This window comes from Kogia breviceps, chromosome 11 (genome assembly GCF_026419965.1).
Source record: "Kogia breviceps isolate mKogBre1 chromosome 11, mKogBre1 haplotype 1, whole genome shotgun sequence".
In the NCBI taxonomy this organism is placed as follows: Eukaryota; Metazoa; Chordata; class Mammalia; order Artiodactyla; family Physeteridae; genus Kogia; species Kogia breviceps.
Window position 1 is genome coordinate 39,568,324 of NC_081320.1, and position 27,417 is coordinate 39,595,740.

General features: G+C 35.2%; 1 pseudogene; it reads left to right on the forward strand.

Moving 5' to 3' along the window:
* On the forward strand, positions 1-26,247 carry LOC131765169 (polycomb protein SUZ12-like; annotated as a pseudogene).
* The last annotated feature ends 1,170 nt before the right edge of the window (positions 26,248-27,417 follow it).

Genomic DNA, 27,417 nt, shown 5'->3' on the forward strand with positions numbered 1-27,417 from the left:
ATGGCCCGCGGTCAGCAGCGCGCACGGGCCAACCAAGGTGCGCCTGCGCGAGAAGCGCCTCCGCGTGACTGACGGGGGAATGCGCGGGCCAACAGGCTGGGCATCAGAGCGCCGGGCGGGGGAAGTGAGCGGTCTCCCGAGCGGAGCGGGGCTCTCAGGAGGAGACACTTTTTTTCCCCTCCCTCCTTCCCCTCCCCTCCCCTCGCCTCTCTCGTCCTTCCCCCCTCGGTCCGCCGGAGCCTTCTGGGGCGAGCGGTTGGTATTGCCGGCGCTTACTCTCTGGGGCCGCCCGGCGGGTAGCTGGCGTGGGGGAGGAGGCAGGAACCGCGAGGGCGCCTCAGGAGCACGGCGGTGGGGAAGGGGGCGGCTCGGGGCCCTGCGCGGCGTCCGGGGGAGGCGGCTTCGGGGGTTCAGTGGCGGCGGCGTCAGGCGGCAAATCCAGTGGTGGGGGCTGTGGAGGCGGCGGTGGTTACCTGGCCTCCTCCTCTTCCTCCGTGGCGGCAGCGGCGGGGGCCGCGGTGTTACCGGTGAAGAAGCCGAAAATGGAGCACGTCCAGGCTGACCACGAGCTTTTTCTCCAGGCCTTTGAGAGTGAGTGTGATGAAGGCTTTGAGGGCAGGAATCCCCACTCTTGCAGCGTTAGGGGGCCGGGACACTCGTGCTGGGACCCCCTTCCTCACCGGGAGTCGGTTTGATTCGGGAGTGGAGGGCGAAATTGAGGGGGCCATTCCGCCTTCCGGGGTTATGGCTCGAGGGGGCCCGAAGTCTAGGGCCTTTGAGGGAGGTGGATTGGGGGTCCAGGTGAGGTTCGTGCCTCGCCGAAGATTTACACGCGAGCTGAGGCATGGTGCCCCGCGTTGAGAGCAGGCTGCTTTTTAGGTGGGGAGGTCACAGTTGGACTGTACAGTTGGATCTACCGTCAGATCCCAGGACTAGTTCTTGCTTTCTTTCATGCCTTCCATACTCTAGAAGTACAAGGCTGTCGGTTGTAGGGTTAGAGGAGCCAAATTAAGCCTGTGAAGAGAGGAGTGCAGTAAAATCGACCAAATTGTCATTAGTCTGAAATGCCTTCGCACTAACTTGGTGCATTAACATGGCACCGTTTGATGCTCTACACCTTTCACATCTTTCCACCTGTTTCATGGGTACGTAAACTGAGACAGGCAGTGTTTAAGCATCTTATTTCTCTCTAGACGATCTCGGATTTCTGTCCGTTTGTAGTTGTCTTCATTTCGGGACATTTTCTGATGTCAGTTTCTGTTTTTAAGGTCTGTTTCGAGGGCAAAGCTACGACTTAATTTGGGAAGGGGGCAAGGTGTCTGGAAAGGAGCAATAAAATATATAAGAAATGTCATGACTGTGAGTAAGCTGAACTGTTCTTGAATGAATATTACATCCTGATGGTTTTCCTCTTTGCTTTTGTATGGATGTTGTAATTTGGATGACCTTTAATAGCTAGATATCTTACAGAGACTTGAAAAAACTCAGCTCTACCACTCAGTGTCTTTATTTACAATTTTTTTTGTGGCATATGTTAAGGGCTTGGTATCAGCTGTTCTTGGAAAGATGTATTACGTTGTTTAATACCCTTCTTTCATTCTCTCTCATTAGTGCTTCATGAAATTCTAATTGGATTTTAATACAAGGAATTTCGGTTTTTATTGAAATTCGTATGGAACCTGCTTGAGAAAGATTCACATTATTCTAGCGTTTGTTCAATATACTTTCAGAAATCTGGAGAGGCTTTCAGTTGGAAATATGGTGGAGAACTACAGCACAGTGATGACAGTAAACATACATGTTTGCAGCCTTTCTAAAGCATCTCATCTCCTTTTAGTTTATTTGAAACTAAAACTAAACTAACTGAAGATTAAGTGGAAATTTAAAAAATTCTTTCCATATGTAGTGAGAAGACAAATCCTGCAAGAAAGTTTTAGCTGTTTTGCTTTTTTGATGAGTCTACTTCAGAGAGATGAACTGTCATTAAGAGTTAGATATGGTCACAAAACAACTTGATTGTTCTCTAATATTGATCTTAGTTTCTGAGAAGTTTATATGCTTTGATGTATTTACTAATATAGTTAGTCATATTAGGTCATTTTTATACCGCTTTATTTAAAGAAACATAATACTAACAGGTCATTAATGTAACTGCTATTATGGTACTTGTATATAAAATATTTTCTATCTGTAACCTAAGTCCTTTATAACAGATTTTAACTAAACAGCATTAAAAACACTGTGGGAATCTGGTACTTTAAAAATATGTGTTGAGGCAGTATTTACATACTGAGGTAATATTTACACTGAGCAAAGTAGAAACCTGAACTATAACTAGCAGTATTCATCGAAAATTTTAGCTAATTTATGTCTTGGATTTCACTTTGATTATATCTGTATTAGGACATCTATCCAGGTAACGGTTTTTTTCCATTTCGGCTTACTACTGTACAGACTTTTGAAAAGACCAGTTAAAAAGTGAACATTTTATTTTCTTATTTGGCTTCAATAAAGAGTTCCTTTACTGAATCCAACTCCTTCACTTTAGCTACATTTTAGAAGGAGATGGGTTATAAATAGTTTTAATTAAATAAATTAAATGAATATAACTACTTCTTTTCAGTTCTTCATACAGCTAGTTTAAAAATAGCTACCTTAGAAATGCAAGGTTTAAGAACTAGATTGTAGAGAAACTTAAAGTAAATGTAGATGCATTTTGTGAATGTATGCTGTAGATTGAATGTCTTTTGATCTGATCGTGCTTACTTATTTTCTTGATGTAAATGTTCACTACATAGTTTCCATAATAGGTTATGGGTTTATATATTGGTTTATATAACATGGTCTGGGTTGGTATTTTCTTAACAATTTAAGTAATAAGTAAATTTAGATAACTTTGGATTTTGTTTCTGTTACCTAGAACCAACACAGATCTATAGGTTTCTTCGAACGCGAAATCTTATAGCGCGGTAAGTAATCAACAAAATTTACTGATATTATTTTTTTCCTAGAATTTCACCTATTTAATTTTAATATTTTAACTTTTTTTATAGCCAGTATTTTTGCATAGAACTCTTACTTACATGTCTCATCGAAACTCCAGAACAAACATCAAAAGGTACATTTTATGAATCTTATTTCAAGTTGTTCAAACCATGTTAAAATTTTGTTTTAAAGTATGATTTCTAATGAAAGATTAAATATGAAAACTGAGGTGAAAGAGTGAATTGGTTGCAAAGTGATTTTTAATAGTATCATTTCTGTAAATCCCAGTTGATTGCCAGTTTTTTCCTAACAAGTGATTTGGTAATGGAGTAAATGAAGTGATTTTACTGACTAATGTTTTTTACTCTGTGCTAATAGTTATTTTCAAGTTTGGTAGAAGTTGAGGATTTAAGTATTTACTAAAGGGCTCATGGGAACTATCTTTGATACATAAATTTAACAGTTAATGTCTGAATATTTCTTATATGTTCTAACAATAAAGAATTCACTTCTATGAGGATAGGTTCAGAAAGTCTCATTTTATGTCTTTGGTGGTTGTCTTATTAAAAGGGAAATACTTTTGAAGTCAGTAGGAGGAATGTCTTTAAAAACTTCTTAATCTTAATCACCTAGTCTTAAAGTGGAATCTGAAGGTGTCAGAGAGCTTGTTTTTGCTATGTAACATTTAACCGTATATAATTATAGAATGGTAGTTTCTTGTTCTGCACCCATGACTATTTACTGAGCATATCAAGTGAACAACTTTACATTTAAAGGAGGGAACCTCTACTAAGCATTTGGTATTGTCATAGTTTTGACTTAGTAAAACCATTAAGCTTTTCAATAAACTTTGAAACTAAACTCCTTTGGAGACTCCTACTGGTTATTAAATAAGCACCGCTTTTTTTACAGCAAGACATAGTTTAGCTTTGTAGATATATCTAGATGTATTTTGAAGGATTGAAACGTTAAAACTATTTGTCTTCTGGTAATCTTTCTGAATCGAGAGAGAGAGAGAGAGAGAGAGAGCGAGAGAGAGAGAGAGAGAGAGAGAGAGAGCGAGAGCGAGCGAGCGCGCATTGCATTTAAGGGGTGAAACCTGCCAGGTGCCTAAATAACTAGGAAGAAGGTGATGAATTAAGCAGCAGAATTATGTCAGCTCTTTACCTGTCTACTCTATGCCAGGAATCAGGAAAATTTTTCTCTAAAGGACTAGATAGTAAATATTTTAGCCTTTGTGGTCTAGGAAACGGAATTGAGGATATTAGGTAGTATGTAGGTACTTACACAGAAAGAGAAAACGAATATCAACATTTTTTTTAATTGATGAAATTCAAAACATAATAATTGAGTGCAGTGTTTTCTTTTTTTTTCCTTTTCTTTCTTGGGGGGTGGGGGTTGCTGCACGGCTTTCGGGATCTTAGTTCCCTGACCAGGGATTGAACCTCGGCCCTGGCAGTGAGAGCGCCAAGTCCTAACCACTGGAGCCAGGGAGTACAGTGTTTTATAATATGTGCCTACTAGTGAGAAATGTGGGATTCTTTTATTTTTGTGGGGTAGGGTGGGAGGGATAACATTTAGCTAATTGGGATTTAGAGTTACTATTCTCTGTTATCAAATCACTTGCAAATGTTTTATCTGTAAAAACCATTCTTAGCTCATGGGCTGTGCAGAAACAGACAACAGGCTGGATTTGACCAATGGTCCATAATTTGCAGACCCTTGATTTACTCTATAAATCTAGGTGAATTTGATTTAGTAGTAAACTTTTTCTTTAAGTATTTTTAATATGGAAGATCAGTTACCATCTAGAGGGCTTCCCTGGTGGTCCAGTGGTTAAGACTCTGTGCTTCCACTGCAGGGGGCACAGGTTCGATCCCTGGTCAGGGAACTCAGATCCTACATGCTGAGGTGTGGCCAAAAAAAATTGTTTTTTAAGTACTGCAGTTATCATCTAGAATGCTTCCTGATTTTAATTTTAAAATGATAAAGTGTTTTCAGAATAAATTTGAGTTTAATCCATAAGTGTATTAAAAATATACATCATGTTTGTTTATTAGACTATTTGACTGCCTCATTGTGGGATACATTTCTGTTGTCTGCTAATGAGTGGAGGCAATTTCAAAAGCATGGCAGTAGAAATGAACTTTCTTAATTTAGTACCCCTTAGGTAAAAAAATTTCCTTTGGGACAGTTTTGAAGCAGTTTGCCAGCCAAGAAACATACATTCCATTTAATTTACTTCCATGTAAAAATGCATTAGGAATCACTTAATTCTTTTGTTGTATGCCTGGCATATATAAGACAATAAGACTGATTTTTAACAAATTATACTACAACTTAATATCTTCAAATGAACGCTGTCCTTTTCAAAGTAAGTTGGTGAATTTGGAAGGTGATGAATTCAGCCCAGCGATTGTGGTCTTTGTTCCAAATGTTTTTGGAACTGCTTTTACAGAATTGCTTTTAGTACAATCCCTTTGCTCAGAATGTTTTTGGAACTCCTTTTGTACTGTTACACAACAACATCATATTCACTGTTGGAGTACACTTATCACTCCTTTTGAAGTTGTACAAGCAGGTGTAACATTAATCTGATATATTTGTTAAACTTGCCTTTTACTTTAGTTGCACTTCATAGAGGTATTCAGATTCTGTAGCCTGACACTACACTGGCACAGTGGAAATACTGGTGAGGACAACGGCGTCTTTTATTGAATCCATTTTAGTAGGTTTTATGTAAGCTGTTTCTGAATCCTCCCCCGAAAATGTCTTGAATTTTAAGAATATTCTCCTTTATGATGACCTTTTGATAACTATTTCCCTTGTTAAATCTGAGCTACAGTAGCAGTACCTTTCTAAAGAAACAGAAATACTTGGTGTTGGGAGGTGGGGCTGCTTTTGTATAGTTGCCTATACAGTTCGTTTTGTTTTTCCTAAGGAATGCTGGGTTACCTGTATGATCTATTCAAATGGTTGTTAATATTCAGTTTTCCTATGTACAGCTGCATAAAGTTGGAAGAGGTGAACCTTGTGACCTACAGTCTTAACTTTTCTTCCTACAGACAGGGTTTCTTCTTAATCATTACACAAAGATAAACATATTATTCTAAAAAGTTTTCAGTAACTTTACAACCCTCCTCAGTAGTACATTTCAGTATTTATACTGAAAAGTTCTTTGTAACTAGCCTAAAAGAATCCTACATTTTTCTTCTTTCTTCTCTCTTATCTATGGAGATTGAAAATGTATTGCCTGCCATCCTTCATAAAGAACTCCTTACTGTGCTTTATTGGGGGAAACTTTAATATTGAGGTTTTCAGTAACTCTAAAGGTAAAGAGAGAAGCTTTTTTTATAAAAAAGATCTTTTGTTAATGGAGGCTATTTATTCACCTGAAATATAGATCGTATCAATTCTGCTCTTCCTATCAGTGTTTTACTACAGTATATTTACATTAACATTTCTCTACTGATAATTTTTATTATAGTAGTTGAGTACAATAGCTGTTTTTGAGGAATGAGCATATTAGTAATTTCTAATATCTGAATTCAAATTTTATAAGAATACATGAATCTTTCCAAGTTCTATATTTGAAGAAAATATATGAGTATAAATAGAAATATTTGTTTCCAATTAACATATTTGGGTCTAATTGTTCAGCCTCTAGAAAATGTATATAGTAGAGCACCTTAAGAACTAAGATGAGGCTTGTTTTAGAATCCATTCATTCTTTTTTTTTTTTTCCAGTATGCGGGCCTCACACTGTTGTGGCCTCTCCTGTTGCAGAGCGCAGGCTCCGGAAGCACAGGCTCAGTGGCCATGGCTCACGGGCCCAGCCGCTCCGCGGCATGTGGGATCTTCCCAGACCAGGACACGAACCCGTGTCTCCTGCATCGGCAGGCGGACTCTCAACCACTGCGCCACCAGGGAAGCCCTAGAATCCATTCATTCTTAAATTGCTTGCTAAGGGTGTGGTTATTCTTAATATAAGCTTCTATTTTATTGGAAATTACTTTTTTCTCTTAAAGTTGTTAAGTTAAAAGCTGATAATTTTGTTATGATTTGATGGGTATGTCCTTTAAACTTCAAATTTTTTTCGTGATGGTGACAACCATCTCTTTAAAATGACATACTTAACTTTAGCCATTGCTGCTAATCTTGGAGGATGTTTTACTAACTTCATATTTGTTTTATGGAATATCCATATTTGTCAGGTTACTTAATGGAAATACAAGTGTTTCAAAATATACATAATTTGCATTTGTTTGGCTCAGTCCAACAAATGCTTGAACACCTACCAAGTATAAGGCAATATGCCAAGCACTATGTGGCTTTCCTTGAAGAAAACAAATCTCTGCCCTTCAGGAGCTGATAATCTAGTAGAAATAAAATATTTATGCAAGTTTCACGTTTAGGAGACTAAATGTCAAAATAAATGTAAGCCAAGTGCCATAGGTGGGGAAAAAATCACTCTGGTTTGGGAATAATTACAAAAGGTTTCGTAGAAAAGTTAGCATTTGAGATGGGGCTTGAGGGCTTGTTTGCTGTATTACAACATAACACTGTCTCGATAGTATTCATTGTTATGGCTAACCATCCCATAATTTATCTTATTATAAATAAAATCAGATCTCCAACTTGCCTATTATAGTGACAGTAAAGTATAATCTGTTTGTTTTTCCCAGTTGAGAAGTGATTATTTTGTTTATCTGTCTCTTCCAGGAAAACATTTAAAGTTGATGATATGTTATCAAAAGTAGAGAAAATGAAAGGAGAGCAAAAATCTCATAGGTAAGATAACCTAAAAGTTTACATGAAGTGACATACTTGAGGAAAGAGGAAAAAGTACAGTGATCATTTTCCTAGTGATCACCTCAATATTGTAAGGAGTTAGAATGAACCTTAGACCTCACTTGGTCCAAACTCATACACAGATCAGGGATTACTTCTGTAGCATCCCTGGCAGAGAATCAGTTCTTAAGCCTCATCTTGAATATCTCTAATGCTGGGAACTCACTGTTTTCTAAGGCAGTTCTGTTCATTATTGTTTTTCTCTACTACCAATTTCTTGCATTCTGAATCAGAGTTTCTGTAACTTCTGTATTTAGTGTTAATCCTACTATCTCCTCTAAAGAATGATGGAGACTCATTTTTTATGGTATATGCTAGGTACTGTGCCAGCTGCTTCACAACATCACATGTCTTCTAAGTAATCATCTACAATTCTGAGAGAGGCTCTCTCTCTTTTTTTTCCCCATCTTGTCCTTGCTCTTATTTATAACTTTCAGGCAAAATATTCTTAACTTTAGTTTATATTTGAAATATGTTTATCACATGATAGTTTCAGAAACCTGGCCCTTTGGATGGAACCTTCTTATTGTCTGTTTTCACATGTGTTACCCAGAACTAATCCCTAAATGTTCTGACTAGCCTAATATCTGCCTAGGCTACACAGTATGCTTCCATTCCTCGACAGTATGCTTCTATTTGTTCTTTCATATGAAAACTAAAGAAAGTTGAATATTATTCTAAAGAGAAACAGGGACTTGGGTGGTATTTGTTTATTCATTGACTACTTTTAGGAAGAATGTAGAACTAAAAATACTGGATTAAAAAAAATGGAATTGGGAAAATTGCCACATGGATTTTTCTTTTTCTCTTGAAGTTTTAAATCATATCTTGCCAGTTTAGATAGGATGTACACTGACTTAATGATGCTTCATTTATACTTTCTCATTTTTGTGACTAGTATAAGATGTCATTTTTCAATTGCTTTTATTTTAAGTTTGCCTTTTCAATTAGGTTATTTTACTGGAATTTTTTATTGCATTTTAAAATTTTTGTATCAGTATCTTGCAGTCTTGTAGGACTGAAGTGTAATTTATATTTCCATATCTAGGCAATCTTGATTTGTAAATAGACTTTGATAGTCCATTCCCAAATCTTTACCTAATCTGTTATTGCCCAAGGAATACCTTACAATACAGGTTTATAAAGACTGAGAATATTCCCAGCGCATGCACTCTCTATTCTTTGCTTGAATTTCTATTCCAGATCGTTGGCTGTTTACCTACCCTGGACAGAGCTTTTGGGATCCTCAGGGCCTTTTTAACTTATAAAGTATAAAGCTGTAGTCAGAACCTAATGTGACATCCTCACTTCTTTTCTTCTAAACACCTTAATAGTTTGCCCTCCAGGTCTTTCAGGGCTCATGTGAGAAGGAAGAATGAACCAAGAGGAAGAAAACTTGACCCTTTTCTTCATCTTCCCCATCAGGGTTCTACCTTCATCACTGCTAAACCTTACTACTATCTCATTGTGACTCTGGCTTTGATAAATATTACAGAACTTCCTTGATAGTGTGTGTTGTGAGGAAGATAGATTATACTGGTCAGTTCTCTCTGAATAATCACTCACCCAATGATTATATTTCTTTCGACCCAATGGGTTCAATAGCTAGGCCAGTACTATAACAGGGGTATTGTTAACCAACTCACAGAAACATCAGAGAGTTGCATAGAATTCCTGCTTGTAATTTTGAAAAGCAACTTTTTCACTCTTTAGGATCTAGCTGGGACCAGTGAGTTGGTCATTTCAACACCCAAGATCTTTTTTATTTCAAACAGACCTAACTGTTAGAGCTGACCATGCTTATTTAATACCCAGTGAGGCACTTTAGGCCCAGGAGGTACTGAGTTACTGTACTAGGTGCTTCAACCGCCCCCCTGGCCGCCATCTTTATGAATGTCTCATTGTTGCTCCCCGAGTCACTAAAATTAATTGAGAAGTTGCTTCATTTTAAGTTTACCCCTAAGGCCCTGTATTATTAAATTTCTTCAGTGTATTTCTCATCTCAAATTAGGCATAATTGGTTTAGTAGACCAATAGGTCTACTAAACTTATCACATAGGATTGTAAGAAGTTCTCTAGATACCAGTATATAATGCCAGCATTGTAAAACTTTACTTGTAAAATCTATGGGCAAATTCCCTGAGAGAACAAAATAAGCCTTTGTTGTTAATTCGTAGATGTTAAAATCTTAAATCACATACACAAAGGTATTTCCATGTGTATGTTTATTCTTTACCATCTCAAACATAGAGATCTTGTTCAGTTTAATTGGATCCTGGGTCTGTTCAGTAGCTACTGTCTGGATGTCTCCCACTGGAACTCATGTTGTTTTAGTACTTCCACAGTTTTAATGTCTCCACTCTCAAACCCAATGTATTTCATTCTCAGAGTTCCAGGAGAATATCAAGATACCCCAAATTACTGTAGTACTACAGCCCAAAGCTTAGAACAGTCAAATGCCTGACCTGTTTATGACAGTTGTAGTGACTTACAAACAAACCCAAATTCCTGGCATTGTCTGTACAAAATAAAGTTGGTGTCCCAGGATCTCTTTTGTGTTTTATACTCTAGATCTATATTTGTCTTACTTGTCTCAGATAATGGCAGAAATTTATTAGGGGAAGGAGCTGATAGAAAAAAGAAACATGGGACATTTCATGGTTTTCACTTCTTTAAGGTAACCATTTGTGACAATAGACCAGAATTGCATTTGTAACCTTAAAACTCAACCATAACACCCACCAACTATGAAGATTTTTTCTTTTCTCGAACAGTGGCTTCTAAAAACTCCACAGCAATTAGCAAATTTTAGAAATTCATAGTGGTCAAACTACTTGACCAGGTTTTTCACATAGTCTAGTGACCAGACCTCTAGTCTCCAGGTTTTTCCTAATCTTTCTCCTTGCTCTTTTGGTGTGGTTATGTATATTTAAAATATCTTTATTTTCTTTTTAGAATTTCTGATGTAATGCCTTATATTCTGTCTTCTCCGTCTCTTGTTTCTGGCATGCCAGTATATTGTGGGTTTTGAGTTTATTTTGAGTTTTGACCAAGCGCCATGGTTTATTGGTATAAATCTCTGATCTTTCTGTAGTTTTCTGTTCTAGCAGGATCCCAGGGGGTCTCTTGGGCTATTAATCCTACCAGTTTTGGAATTCTCTAGTCATATCTCTTGTCTTCTAAGTGCATCTCCACTGACTGAAAGGTATCATGAAAAGATTTCCAAGTTGGAATTGCTTCCAGAAGTATTTCCTGTGGTCAGATTAGAAGCATTTCCACTTAATCATTTTCTGTTCCTGGTCTACTGTTAGTAGCTGGAGAAATCCCCTCCAAAGGTAACTGAACTAGAACATCTACTAGATATATTTTCAAACCTATGTTTTTAGTAGGTTGATAAGGTAAAGTACCTTTCATCACTTTTTGTTGTTGTTATTACAACCTAAAGTTCTGAATTAGTAATCTTCCTTTTATCATCTTTTTGTACTGTAACAAAGTCTGGGATTTTTTTCTGGGATTCCCATTTCCTCAGTGTACCATGTCCCAGACCCTATCCTAAGTCCTAGGGGATATAATAATGAGCAAAACAGATGAAGACCTTGCCTGTATGGAACTTATTGGCATTTAGGAGAAAAAGACGTCATTCCAGAATAATGGGCTTGATGCAGTCACCAATTCCTCAGCTTTATAATACATCACAGCATGACATGTAACAGTGTAGATGCCAAATAGCTTATCATCACACTTGGGCTATTTTGAGGTGATACAGCCGTGACCCTAGAAATGAAGCCTTACACCTGCCACTATCAGATTAATGTGTACAAATTCAAGGCCCTAATCTTGGTTTCTTTCCTGCATAAAAATGTTGGTCCTCCTGTGGCATCTGGCTGTTCTTAAAATTTGAGTTTCCTACATGAATCTCATCGCAAAATGTTAGTCCCTTATGAATTTAAATGTACTCAACCTTATTCTGCAGACTTCTTTAGAATTGTCAGGTACTTGTGTTTAGACTCTTATCCCCAAATTTCACATTCCCCCTCTAGTTTCCTGTTGCCATATTGCTTGCTTCCTAAGATACAGATAGGGAACACATCAGGAAGAGGAACCAAATCCTTATCTGATATCTTATCTTGATCACCTAAGCTAGATCCTTTGCTGCCTAAAACTAAAGAGGCCTGACCTTGTTTGTTTCTTCCCTTCTCATTCCCCTCTTCTGATCCAGTTTAACCTATTAAGATGTGGACACAGTAGCAACAAGAGAGGGAAGAGGGTAAATCAGAAAGGGAAAGAAAACTGCCCTTTTTCCTTGGACTCAGCCATCAACTAGGCCTCATTGTTACATTTTATTCTAGGTCCATATCAAGAGTGTTTACTTTTAGGAGGGGAAGGAGGAGGGGAAATTGTGCATAGCAAATCACATTCCCAAGTTTGTTTTTTAAGTTGGTTACTTGAAATTTGGAATTCCTTTTCTCAAAGAAATGTTGTAATGGTGGCTGAATGTCCTTGCCGTCTTTTTTTGTGTGTGTGCTTGCCATCTTATTTAACTTATAATGTAGCAATTAAAACTGTGTCTCAGACCATCCTTTGGTGACCTTTTTGTTTGTTTTTAATTTCCAGTCTTTTTTGGATGGATACTTTTGTAAATGTACTGATCACATACTTGGATGTTATGTCAATGTTAAATTTTTATGAAAGTGGTTAAAGTCTTATTCTCAACTTCTTGCCGTGTTGTGGAATGGTAACAGTATCCCGGATGACCTCAGTCTGCAGACCACGTTTTGAATAACACTAATTTAAAATATTTTCTGGGGTAGATCAATGCAAGGTATTTCTGTCATTTCACAGTTGGAACTTAGAATCGCATTCCCTATAAAAACAATGTAAATAATACTATAAGTACTACAGTATAATGGGTCCTGATCCCTGACCTTAGAAATCTTATTACTCTAGGGAGGACATCATTATCCTTTTGAAAATCATTTGTTGAGTGCCTTTCTGTAAGACACTGCTAGGTGCTAAGGACACTGATATGTCAAGAGAGAATGTGTGTGAAAAATTGTGACAAAAAAAGTGGTAAATACAGGTGCTTGTAAAGGAAATTAAGCTCTGGGATGTTTGGGGATGGGTCTTTGTAGAAGAGGGAGAGGGTATTTTGATGGATTGTTTAGTATTTTATCCAAGCCTCACAATCTTGAGAGAGGTTATCTCCTCATTTTATAGATATCAGGTCACAGCTAATAACTGGAGCCAGAATTCAAACTTGGATTTTGTCATCCTATTCTACTTTCCTATATATGGCTTTAGAGGTAAAAAGGAATGGGAACCATATTACAGACAGCGGTTAGACAAAAGATTTCACAGTTGGGGACCCATTAGAAAATTGGAGAAAGGAATGATTCATACAAAATCATTTTAAGAAAATTTACCTGGCCTTAGTAGGTAGGTTTAACTGAAGCAACTAAGAATAGGATAAACTGGTTGGGACTAATGGATTATCTTCTAGCAAGGAAACTGTAGAATATTTCTCTCTTTCAGTTTTGTTTTGGAGTTTCACCAATTCTGCATTGTTAGGTTACATTTATGGAACAGTTTTGATAGGAAAATGCTAATTATCTTTTAGTAAAATGGCACGTAGATTTCATAGATGGTAGATATACTTTTTAAAAATCAACTTTGGGTATAATTAATATTCAATAAAATACACTCACCCTAAGTATATAGTTTGAGTTTTGCCAAATGTATGCATTCGCACAAGCATAACCACAGTGAAGATATAGAACATTTTCATTACCTTGAAAAAGTCCTTTGAGCTCCTTTACAGTTGATCCCCTTAATGTACTTTTTTTTTGAGGTATAAATGATATGCAGTCCAGTTCACTCTTTGGTGTATAGTTCTGATGCATTCAGCCAGGTAACAACCACTACAATTAAGATAAACCCTACAGATTCCCTCATGCCCCGTTTATAGTCAACTCTCCACTTCCTCTGTGTTTTTGAAATGTATCTGATACGTGTTAGAAAGTAAGATACATGAATTAACTGTTTTCAAGAATCCCATTTTAGTTTCTTGATACTTAAGTTATAGTTGCTGTTCTTAGTTTTTCTTTTCTATGTTTATGCTTTCTAACTCTGCTTGGACCCTTACACTTCTACTCTACCATAGTCATTTTGTTCTCTACTGATATCCTAGCATACTTTTCTTAGTACTGTTCTAGAAATGCCCTTCAGGACCCCCACCTTGTAGTTTTTTTAAGCATACGCTTTCATGGATTACCTCACTAAGAAAATAGAGGTATCCTCACATCTTCTGTTGAAATATCTCACTTACCTCCTGTTTCTCTAAGAAGAAGAGTCCTGGGCAAAGTTACAGAGCTAACCTCTTTATAACATGTCCTCATTTCCAGTCATTACCTGTTCCTTAACACTCACTTGCCTCAAAGTCTTTACATAACTCTTCCCCTCTGATTATAAGGATGCGTAGATTGTCACCATCATTTAAAAAAAAACACAAAAACATACCCTTTATTGATCCTTATTGCCCTTTTACTGCTATTTACTTTGATTCTTTAGTAAGTTTCTTGAGTAAAAGTACTGCTTCCCTTTTCCCAACATCTGTTCTGGAAAGTTATGAATGGTTCCTGATCACGAGATAGATTGCTCTTTTTCCAGTTGAAAGGTACTATAAAAGCCTGTTGATGTTTTTGTTTATTCTATCCCAACTTACTAGTTTTTCCACTGGTAGTAAATATTTTTCAAAACAAAAGGATCATTATAGTTTATGCTTCCTTTTCATTGCTTCTAAAACTAAAAGTGAAAATGACAAGTTGAAACAGTAAATTACAAATCTATAGCAGATTTGTGATTGTAATATTTCATCCCTAATTGAAGTAGAAAGTGATGGTTCTGCATCATTTGTTAGGAGGTTGAAATTTCGTAGCTTGAAAATACTCAAAAACTTTTGCCTGGATTCAGCTACCGTTTTGACGGGTGGGAAGGGAAACCTGTCCCCATTTTATAGGTAGAACACTGAAGCACAGTAAATTATCTTGCCTCTTATTTGGTGGTTTATTTTTTTCTGCCTTGCTTCTTTGGTGTTTTTGTTTTTATTTGTGTGTGTGTGTGTGTGTGTGTGTGTGTGTGTGTGTGTGTGTGTGTGTTTAATGTGTATAGACACACTGTATTGGATGTCATACTTAACAGGGAGAGCATGGGGTCATGGGCTTGAACAGAGTTAAGAATTAGGCAGCCAAATATTTATATATTAGCTGAAGTAGCTTTGATTTCAGTGTTATATTTTAAAGTTTAGGTTATTTTTATTATAGAATATTAAAGTGATAAAATTTTTTTGTTCTGTTTAGCTTGTCAACTCATCTGCAGCTTACATTTACTGGTTTCTTCCACAAAAATGGTATGTACTTAAACATATTGGCATTCTAACAACAAAACACCTTTGTGACTGAAAAAAATTGCGTGTAAATTCAGAAAATTATATTTAATGGAAAAGATGTTGATGTTGATAATTTAATTTCTCTTTAGTGGATTTCTCCAACAGTTTCAATTATTGCTTTATTTGGTCAATGGTGGGATATGGAGGAGGTAACTTGCAACTCATTAAACTTTAAAAGTAGTAGTTCTTAAATTTTAGTGTGTGTAGAAGCATTTTGACAGTTTGTTTGAAATACATATACCTGGACCCTACAGGGACTCAGATCTAGCAGGGTTTTGGTGGAGCTTAGGAGTCTGCATTGTAATAAAGCACCAAGGTAATTCAGAAGTAGGTTGTCTGAGGAACAAGTTTTAAGAAACTCTGGCATTAAAAAAAATGTGTCAATATATATGTGTGTAACTGAGTCACTTTGCTGTGCAGCAGAGGTGGGCACAACGTTGTAAATCGACTACACTTCAATAAAAATAAATAAATAAGAAACTCTGCCTTAAAAGTTTTTTAAAAATTGTAGGTAGACTTTATACATAAGGTTGTGTTCATCGCCTTGTTTTCTTATTGCTGTCTTGCTGTCTATTTAAGTTTTAAGTAGATTTTTAAATTATTAAAATAATCAGTGCTGTGTGGGATCATTCTTGAAGGTAAATGTTAGCTTCATCTGGCTCATATCTAAATAGATGAAATCCCAGCTCTTACCGCTCAACCGTACCTTTTAGGGCTCTAAGTATCACAGTTTTAAAAATGCTGTGTAACATTATCTTACCCAACTGAGAGCCATCATCTTTCCAAAGATTGTAAGTAGAAAATAACGGGAAGGACTTGTAATGAAATTCAATTTCTTAGATTTTTGTCATTTTTTTATTTCCAACGTTTTTCAAACTTTAAATTATAAAGACTAATGATGAGAATTGTAATTAATTGCCTTAGAACCTGGAATAGGTGAAGAGTCTCCTGAGTAGAGCCCTTTCTGCATAAACATTTTGAGTATTTTTAATACAATAATAAAACAACTGAAACAACCACTGCTACCAATGGGATATATCAATGTGTTAGATATTATATAAAGAAAATTATATAGTCGTAAATGTTACTTCATTAAAAGAGGTGAAAGCATACTGGGTAAAGTTTCCGTTGGTTTCAGAATGAATAAAATGCCTCTAGGCTTGTCCATCTTAAATTTGTGTGTGTATCCTTTAATAATCAGGTAATGGGATAAAACCTTTATAAGAAACAGGTCAAGTTGGTCATCCTTGGTATTGTTTAGTAAGAAACAAAGTTTAATAATAAGCAGAATGGTTATATTAGAACAGTTTGATAACTAGTCAGGTTTTTAATGTAAGAAATTTGAAGTCTGGTCATATCTGTATTAGCAGCTAATGTAACTTTACTTATAGTTTTGCCTTACATCTGGTCTATTTAAGTAACCTCAGTAGCATTTTCATGTTTTTTTCCTCCTAAATCATTTATAATCATCTTGTAGAGATCATATTTCTAATCACTCATCATACTTTGTCTTCTGTGATACTTAAAAAGTACATGAACTCTAATACTTTAGAAGCTTATAATTTGAATTTTATAGGTTTGTTTGCCCTTTGTTCTCAGGGACTTCTATAAAACATATAAATTATTCATCACTGAAATCATTGATGGATATTAATCGAATAATATTTACTAATTAATATTATTTAATTAATAGTAATTGAATTTACTTGAATTAGTTAGTTGAAATTAACTGGAACATGGTACGATAAACTTCTTTCCCATCTACATGGCAAAAAAGTTCAAAAATTGCACAAATTCACTTAAACTTTATTTTCTTGATATTACTGAAGTAAATGAGAAAGTAAACTCTGTTGATACTTCTATTTCCAGAAAATAATTTCCCATTGTAACTTTGAAATGAGTGGAAGTTGGAAAGAAGCAGATATATTGCCTCCTTTGTCTATTCAAGGTATATTTGTAGTTTTTTTTAAAGAAATAATATTTTTAAGAAATCAGGTTAGAAAAGCAACATCACAATCCCTAAAATATGATTATTTTTTCTTTTGTTTTTAAATGAAGACTTTTGTTTAGCAATTACTACTTGAGACTGCTTAGAATGAATACACAAAGATTATTAGGGTACTATTTTCATGGTGAGTATTGTTCAGAGAGTATTTTTTGTTACTGCATTTTAGATATTCAGTTATTTTTTGGTATATTAAATTATTTTTATCCTGGCTGCAACTTTCAAGAGACTGATTGAAATGTATTTTATGTATATACCCTGAGTAAGAAGAATGTTTTCAAGTAGAAAGAAGTATTGTCCAAAATCTCAGAACAAAAATTATTTTATTTCTGTATATGTTTATAGATTTTTCTGTAATATATAGAGAACTATATAGAAGTGTACATAGTAGTTCAATATATTAGGAACTTAATGATGAATGAATGATTAAATATTAAAGTTTTTTGGACTATTAATGCCTTTGGGATTAAAGACAAGCTGTAGGGAAGTATTCTGGAACCTTAATTTGCAGAAACCTTTGTTAGAGTTCATTGATATAGAGAATATAGACTATTACTTTAAAATTAAATTTCCTAAACATTATAAACCAAGAGATTTCCCTAGGTAGTAAATAATATCTTAATTTTTGCTATCCCATTTAGGCATGTAAGTTTTATGTTTAATATTTTTTGAAAACTTTTTTTAATCCCTTTGGTTATAAGTTTCGATCAAATCAAAGAGCCTTTTAAGTTTAAATATCTGAGCATTCAAAATGAAATGAAATATGTAAAAATAGTAACCAGTTCAATTTAAATGTATCTTAAACTAAATAATTTTTCTGATAGATTTTAGAAGAAGGAAAAAAATTTTTAATGTTTATTTTGTGTGTTACCTCGCCTGAACTATTTCATTTGTGCTTTCTACTAAGAAGCCTTAACTGTATTTGTCAAATTTGAAACTGATTTTGGGAAACAGGAATGAGTAAACTTCTGAGAAGACTTCACTATAGGAAGTCTTTTTTGTAAATTCTCAGACTTCTTAGGAAAATGAATACTATTTTTTTAAAAATAGATTTTAATCATTTCTCGGCCTTTTGGCTAAGATCAAGTGTAAAATAGATTTTAAAGTATTGATTTTCTATTTAGATAAGCCATCACAAAATTCAGAAAATGAACAAAATTCTGTTACCCTGGAAGTCCTGCTTGTGAAAGTTTGCCACAAAAAAGGAAAGGTAATGTATAGGATGCTACTGGTAGATGAAATGGAATAATTTTTTTCATTGAATATGTTTATGCATATATATTGTTTATGCATATAAACCTTAAAAGCTTTTAAATATGTTGATGGCTGAATTGTAAAACTGATAAGCTCTTTTGCCAACCTCCCATATCTTCATGTTTTTTTCTAATCTGGCTATAGGTATCTGCATAGAACCTTCTGTTACAGGAGTATGACAGTGAAGGGAAGAAGCTATCTTTTAGCATCTTAGGACATAAATTCAGTTGCTTCCTGCCACTTCAGCCTCTTAGCTTATTTTTTGTAGCTATTTGTACACATTAATGTTTTAAATAAGGTCTAAGAGAGAGTTTTTCCCAAAAGGATTATATTGTAACACTACTCTCAGGCAAAGAAATTTCTGTTTCTAGAATTATCAGCCATTAACTTATAAATATATTGCTTCAAGTTTTTATTTATAAGATGAAATCATTTCACCGTCGAAACAAGTATTATGGTGGTTAAATTTCTGGGCAACCCACCAAAGCCAACAGAGATACTTTTAGTAGCCTTAAGTCCTTGGGTATTTTAAGAATGGGAGGGAATTCCCTGGCGGTCCAGTGGTTAGGACTTTATGCTCTCACTGCAGGGGGCCTGGGCTCCATCCCTCATCGGGGAAGTAAAAGCCCACAAGCCATGTGGTGAAACCAAAAAAACGAGGAATGACCTGTATAGAGGTTCTGATTGCTCATGCTCTTCCAAAATCAATCACAGTAAGGTGATATGGTGAAAACTGTGCTAGAGCATTGGTATGGAATAGACCAAGGTGATGGGAGACAGCAGTGTAAGTACATATTAAAAACTCTATAAAGTTAGCTAGTAATACTCCACGCTCTCACCCAACACCCATACACAACAAGTAGTGATGTGAAAATTCAAAATAATATTATTATTTAGACAAAAAAATGTGCCTGTAACTATAGTATGATCCTTTTTGTGTTTAAAAAAAAGTAATAGGCATACATATTTTCTTCAGAGGATAAATACAACCAATTGCTAATATTAGTCTTCTCTGGAGTATAAGACCCGGGGAGGGGGGTGGAGGCGACTTTTATTTTTCTCATTTTATATTCTTGTAGAGCAGACTTTTAAGACCATAAGCATGTATTCTGTTTGTTTTTAAAAAGAAGTTACCTAAAATATGTACTATATTTTCTTGTTAAAAAGGTCTTCTGCATCTTGCAATTTTTCAGCTTTGTTCTTTCGGCATAACTAGTTATATAATTACAGAACATTACTCATAAGATGATTAATGTTACTTCTTATAAACAATTATTTAAATATATGGATTTACTATTTCTCAGTGTTTTTGACAGTGGGGTTATTGTAATAATCTTTTTTCATTTCTAATAGTCCTATCAGTCATTTTGTTAAAATAGAATATTTAAGGGGAAAAGATTAATTTACATGAGTTGTAATATTTTAAGCATGGTTTTAGTTCTATATTTCTAACTTAAAACTTTCTGATGACCATCAGCTAAATATTAGATATACTATTATATCATTGTTTTCATTGTATTGAGGATATCCTCAATTGGGCTAATATTTGAAAGATAGTTGATCCAAATTTTCTTTTTGCTTCATCACAATTTTCAGATGTATGGTTAGAATTTTAGCATGCCATTTGGAAATCACGGCCTATACCATATTTCCTATAGCTGTGATTAGAGGTTTTATTGTAATTCTTACAATTGCATATGCATAAATAAATATAATAATCTTTGCCTTTGCAGGATGTACGTTGTCCAATAAGACAAGTTCCTACAGGTAAAAAGCAGGTGCCTTTGAATCCTGACCTCAATCAAACAAAACCTGGAAATTTCCCGTCCCTTGCAGTTTCCAGTAATGAATTTGAACCTAGTAACAGCCATATGGTGAAGTCTTACTCATTGCTATTTAGAGTGACTTGTCCAGGAAGAAGAGAGTTTAATGGAATGATTAATGGAGAAACCAATGAAAATATTGGTAATTTTTATTTTAATAATTTTACTAGAGTTTGTTGTTGGAGATTAAGGTGATCAGTGAAAATGATTGAACTAATCCATCTTCATAGTATTCGTAATTGTGTACAGAATATTTCTTTTTTTAGTTATTTTCATAATTATTTAGAAGGAAAAGTGGTACAGAACTAGAAATAAATGCATGTGTTCTAATAGCATGGCCTTTATTTATTTGCAAATCTCTTATAGTCTAATGAGATACTTAATTTTATGGTACATTGGCCTTGCTCTTAGACTTTTGGCTATTATGTTGTACTAGGTATTTAATCTGTAAAATTCTCATTGTTGTATGATGAAACATTTCATGCAGCAAAATGAAAATACACACACACATATATATATATATGTATATATAAAACACTGGATGGAAAAGACTGGTGTTTAAATTAGTCTCTCAGCAAACAATGAATTCATTCCCCCCTCAACATTTTATTGTGAAAAATTTCATACATATGGAACAGGCAAAAGAATTTGGTAGTGAGCACCTATCTACCCACCACTTAGAGTCTACAGTTAACATACATCTATCCTTGTATCCTCCCAACAGTTCTGAATCCACCTTTGAGGTAATCATTCAAACAACATATAGGTGTTGGGAACACAGAGATGATTAAAAAGTCCAGTCCCATCTTCCAAAGGCTCATAACCTAGAGTATGGAGATAAACATAAAATATAATTGCAGCTAAATGATATGTGGTATAACAGAGGTATTTGTGAAGTTCAGGGGAGAAGCAGCTTGGAAGAAATAATCTTTGAGTCTTGAAGTATCCTTTGAAGTTCCTGGAAAGTAACCATGAATGAGGAGGGTTTTTTCTCCTTGCCTAGCAATAAAGATCATTCTGAACAGAAAATAACATTTGCAAAAATGTGGAGTTAATAGTGTCAATGAATATCAGAAAGTAAGGACATACACATAAGGTTGAGACATAAAGTTGAAGAGTGTTTGGATATTATTATATTGCAACTTAAGTTTATTTGTACCTCATTTGGGATAAATGTAGTATGTTATGTGAAGGGACTATATATCATAAATCTGTTTTTGCTTGAATATTTGATTCATGAGAAATGTTTGTCAAATTCAGATGTCAATGAAGAACTTGCAGCTAGAAGAAAACGAAATCGTGAAGATGGGGAAAAACATTTGTTGCACAAATGACAGTATTTGATAAAAACAGGTAATGTTGATGGACAAGCAAGGCTCCCATGTTTTAGAAATGTTTTTATTTTGAAGCAGAATATAGTGATGATACTGTTTCTTTGCCTTTGTTTCTCTTTATTCTTATGGATGAAAAAACAAATTTGCAAATACTGAACTTTTGTCTTTATCACCTAGAAAGCAATAAACACAGACGAGGAACTATTTGAACGGCTCAGTTAAGATTGTTCATTCAGCCAGTATTTTCTGAGTGTGTCCTCTTTGTCAGACACTGTTTTAGGCAGTGAGAAGGCAACAAAACCCCTGCCCTCATGGAGCTTAACTTCTAGTGGAGGAAATAGACACCACCCCCCAAAATTGTATCAACTAATGTCACTTAGTGGGAATGCTGTGAAGAAAAATAAAGAGAATAAATGGTGGTTTTGTAGAGAAAGCCTCTGAGGAAAGGTCATATTTGAGCAGAGACCTGAATAAAGTGGGCCCCATGCAAATCTTGAGATTATGTATTTACTAGAGTTAAGGAAGAAAAGTGTGTGAGATCATCGTTTGGCTCTGTGTGCATTTGGCACAGGGTAGCAAGGAGCACTTGGATTTATAATCATCTCTGCAGTTTTCAGTTGGGAATGAAGCATCTTAGTGCCAGTAAAAGAACCTCTGGGAAGCAAATACAGTATTCTTTTTTGATAGGGTTGAAGGGTGAAACTTATAATATGTCATGATTTCTTGTCCTAGGCTGCTCACTGGTAGTTAACACAGTCCACCATCAGGTATAGGAGAAAGAGCCAAGAAAAGCAATGAGTGTGTTTCTCCTGCTCTTTAAAAAGTAACTTGTTGCTTTAATGTAATCCACTTATTAGCCACTAGGGTAAAGACAGGTTATAGGGCTTTTAATGGGAAAGCAAAGGTGATTAGGAATAATGCCATGGATTTTGCTACCATATTGTCTTAGAATATATCACTTAATGTCGCTTAATGTTACCAGCAGAAACCAATATAGTGTTTTTTTAAAGTCAGAAATTTGAATGTAGATCAAAAATTTAAATGGAGAACAACAGAAACATATATGCTAAGAGATAGGGGTTGTGTCTGTGGGAGAAGCAATTAGGCTGTTGTTGCACACTGGGCTTCATCAGTGTTGGTAAATGTTCTATATATTTTAGGCAGCGTGAGGGTAAGGGTACATTCTTTTAAGAATTCTTTCTACCTTCCTTGTATTAACATATTCCTTGTACGTTAAAACAAAGAAACTGCTTTTTAAAAAAGTACCAAGAGGAAATCATGGGAGAATTTTCCCCAAACTTCTTTTGAAAATTTCCAAACCTATAAACATGTTGAAAGAACAATGCAGGTAGTAATACCCATGTACCCTTCACCTAGATTCATCAGTTGTTAACATTTTACCACATTTGCTTTATTTGTGAGTGTATTTTTGTGACAAACCATTTGAGGGTTAGATCATGACGCTGGATTTCATTCCTTATTCATAAACACTTCATTCAGCGTGTATCTCCTAAGAGCAGGGACATTTCCCTCCATAACCACAGTACGCCTATCATATTCAGGAAATTTAACATGATACCAAAAATACAGTACTCTCTCCCCAGTTTCCTCGATAATGTCCTTTTCTGTTCCCTACTCACCCCAGTTAAGGATTGCGATCTGTCAGTTGCCATATCTTTTCAGTCTCCTTCAATTTGGAACCATTTTCCAGCCTTTTTTTTTTTTTTTTGCCTTTTGTAACAACACTTTAAATACAGGCGTGTAGTTTTGCAGAATGTTTTTCAGTTTGGACTTTTGTGATTGTTTCTTTATGTTTAGATTCAGGTTAAACATTTTGGGCAGGAACACTCATTGGTGATGTGTTCTTTGTGGACGTCACAGACACAGCTGATATTAGGTTTGATCGCTTGGCTAAAGTGGTGTTTACCATATTTCTCCATTGTAATGGTCCCTTTTCACTTTAATTAATTAATATGCAACCTCTGTAATAATACATGAAACTGGATAAATATCCTTTTTCTCCCAACAGTTATTTTTTAACACAATAGTTTAGCATCCATTGATGATTCTTACTTGAATAAATTATTCTATGGCGGTGGCCACATGGTAACTTTCTATCAGTTCTTCCATGTTTGGTTTGTTGGCATTTTTCTGTGAAGAAGAACGTTCCTTTTCTCAACCTTTTTTTAAATCAGTATGGATTAACGAATTCCACTTTTATTCAGTCTGTTTTAATCTATTGATGTTGCTATATTAATGCTCAAATTGTCCCAAATTTGGTGAGGAGGAGCCCCTCCAAGCAGGCTCCTAAGTCCCTTTGACTTGTTTTTATTTATTTATTTTCTTGTTTTCTGCAATATTCTTCTAGATATTCCAGGCTTTACATTCTCCTTTTCCTACCTCTGCTCTGGAATTGGCTGTTTCTTCAAAGGGTCATAGTTCTTTTCAGTAGAGGAGAAGTATTTGCCAACCAAGATCTGAGGAGTTAGATGTTTTAAAAATTCTTTTTATAATCTCTTGAGAAGCTAAAGTCTCCTTAAAGAATGACTAAAATTCAAAAGCCATATTGAAAGAGTATGAAATATGGAGTGAAATAAAAAAAAAACCTTCTTCTGAAAACAAAAACACCATCATAAGCCAAGTCAAAATAAAGATAACAAGTCAGGAGAAGATTAATTTCAACTCATAATGTATAGATAGATGCCTCATTCCTTTAATATAAAAAGATTATACTAAGTAAAAAGAAAAACACCACAGGCCAGTAGAAGAATGAGGAAGGGATATCGTGAAAATGTTTACAAGAAGAGAGAATATATATGGTTTTTAAACAACTAAAAGGTAAAACATCTGAATATAAAAGTACACTGAGATGTCATTTTTTCACTTAGCAGTTTGACAGATATCAAAAAACTTGATAAAGCACTGTTGATGAGGCTGTGGGGGAAAAGGCCCTCTTCATAGACTACAGGTAGGAGAGTACATTGGATTGTAGCTATCACATGTTCAGCCATAAAATAGAATATTATGTAGCCATGTAAACATGCAGGAGGAAAAAGTCCTTTCCATTTTAGAAGTATACTAATGTATTACCTATTCAAATTAGTAAATAAAATTATCTTCTAAATTATTAAGTTGAACAGCCTTGTTGATAAATTATTGAAGTAGAATAAATTCAGTAGCACAGCATAAAGACAAGAAATCTTTTTTTCTTTTTTCTTTTTTTTTGCGGTACGCGGGCCTCGCACTGTTGTGGCCTCTCCCGTTGCGGAGCACAGGCTCCGGACGCGCAGGCTCAGCAGCCATGGCTCACGGGCCCAGCCGCTCTGGCGGCATGTGGGATCTTCCCAGAGCAGGGCACAAACCCGTGTCCCCTGCGTCGGCAGGCGGACTCTCAACCACTGCGCCACCAGGGAAGCCCAAGACAAGAATTCTTAAGGCTCAAAATCATGCGGTGTTAAGAGCCAGACTTTGGAGACAGATTGCCTAGATTCTGTTGCTAGCTCTGGCTACTTACTGTGTCATCTTAAGGCAAGTTATTTAACCCTCTCTATGCCTCAGTTTCTTCTGAACAATGGAGTAATAACATCTACTTCATAGAGGTGTTGGGAAGATTAAATGAACTCTGTAAAGTCTTTAAAATAGTGCCTGGCATATAGTAAGCACTCAATAAATGTCAGCTAATACCACCTAACAGAATTTCTCTAAGACTGATGAAGAGATGCCAGATTCTTGATATACGATTAATTATTGAGTATGGTTGAAGAATGGTATTTAGGTTAGTAGTGTTTAATTGTATGGAGAAAATAACATAAACTATGTATACACACACAGATATGTACACACACATTAAAAGTATACTGTGAGTATGGGTAGAATTTCATCGATTCAACCAGTATTCCATTTATTCATTCACCTATGAAATGTTTATTGAGCACCTGTATGTGCCAGGTGCCCCCCAGGATCTTACAGTTAATTAGTTTACTGGTCAAGTATAAAAGTCAAGAATTCTAGTTCAAGTACTTACAGTAGTTAAAGATAACAGAGACCTAATTCTTAGCTGTTCCCTAAAGCAAGTATTATAACACCGTTGTTACCTTGTTTTTAAAAGTATAAAGCCTGTGCACATGCTTTATACTTAACATTTAAAACTTAGCAAGTTTTAAGACCTTAGGCCTATTATACTTTAAATGTTTAAAGTTATATCTGAGTAGCTACAGTAATGAAATAATTCTCTAGTAATAATTATCAGTACAAATCATTAAAATTTCTTTTGTCAGGAATGGAGTGTAGGTATATCTTTAAGTCTTGTTGGGCATGTAAGCTAGTTTATAAATTTAATAAGTGCTTTTTAGTATAAATCTAAAGATGTAGAATTTGTGTACTTACAATAATAGTCAGGTTACTTTAAAGTGTATGTGTTTGTGTAACAGGCGCTTACAGCTTTTAGATGGGGAATATGAAGTAGCCATGCAGGAAATGGAAGAATGTCCAAGAAGCAAGAAAAGAGCAACATGGGAGACTATTTATGATGGGAAGGTATGGACTACTTAGAAGACTGAGCACGTTATAGTTATGAACTCCCATTTTTTATTGATGTTTTGTTCCCCAAATGCAAATTCACATTGGAAGGAATTCAGATTGGAAGGAAGAAGTCCTTTTTTTTATACTTTGAAAAACACAAGTCAAAATTATCTAGTTCAGAGTATTTAATGGAAGGCATCATCCTTGGAACCAGGTTGCCAGCTTCAAATCTCCACTCCTAGCTATGTGGCATCTGGCAAATTACTTAATCCCCTGTGTGTCTCGGTGTTCTCATTTGTGAAACAAGGCATAGAATTGATGAATTAAATGAAATAATTAAAGATGCTTAGCACCGTGCCTGGCATAAAATAAGTGCTCAATAAATGTTAACTGATATTTTCAATTCCATTCATAGTAACAGCAGGTAACATATGACTAATTTATCAAGAAATCTTCAAATCTTAGATGAAGCAGGCTTAAAATAAGTCTTCTAAGAGACTTAAAAAATAAATAGGCATACATACATTTCTTGGATAGGCAGACTCATCAGAATACTAATGTCATTTATTTCTAAATATATTAGATCAGTGTACCAGCACAAGCAAAATCCTGATTTTTTTAAGCCTTAAATTAGTCTCAAGTTAACCTAGAACAATATGTAATAATACTAAGGAAAATTATGGAAAAGTTTTTTGAGAACCTTTACTTACCAGATAACAGAACATAGTATAAAGTTAAAAGAACTTAAATTTATGGTAAAATCTTAGCAATAGATAAGCCCATCACTGAAGCGTAGTCTTGAAATAGACCTGTATATTTTGAATTTAATCTATGATAAAATTGGTGTTAGATCTGTGTGGGAAAGATAAACTGTTCATTATCCATGTGACAGAATTGGTCTCTAGCCATCTGGAAATAAACTTAGACCTAATAAATTCCAGAAGGCTCATAAATGTAAATGTGAAAATTAACACTCTATAACTTGGGAAAAAATATAGCTGAATATTAATGTAATCTTGCTATGAGGAAAGCCCTTCTAGGTATGCTACAAAAGCTAGAAAGCATAAAATAAAAATGACTAATTAAAGTGAATCATATACTGCACAAAGCTAAAATTGAAAGCAAATGATGGACTGGGGCTAATATTTGTAACATACAGAAGGCTAATATGAATATGCAGTTAATAAAAACATAAGCAAT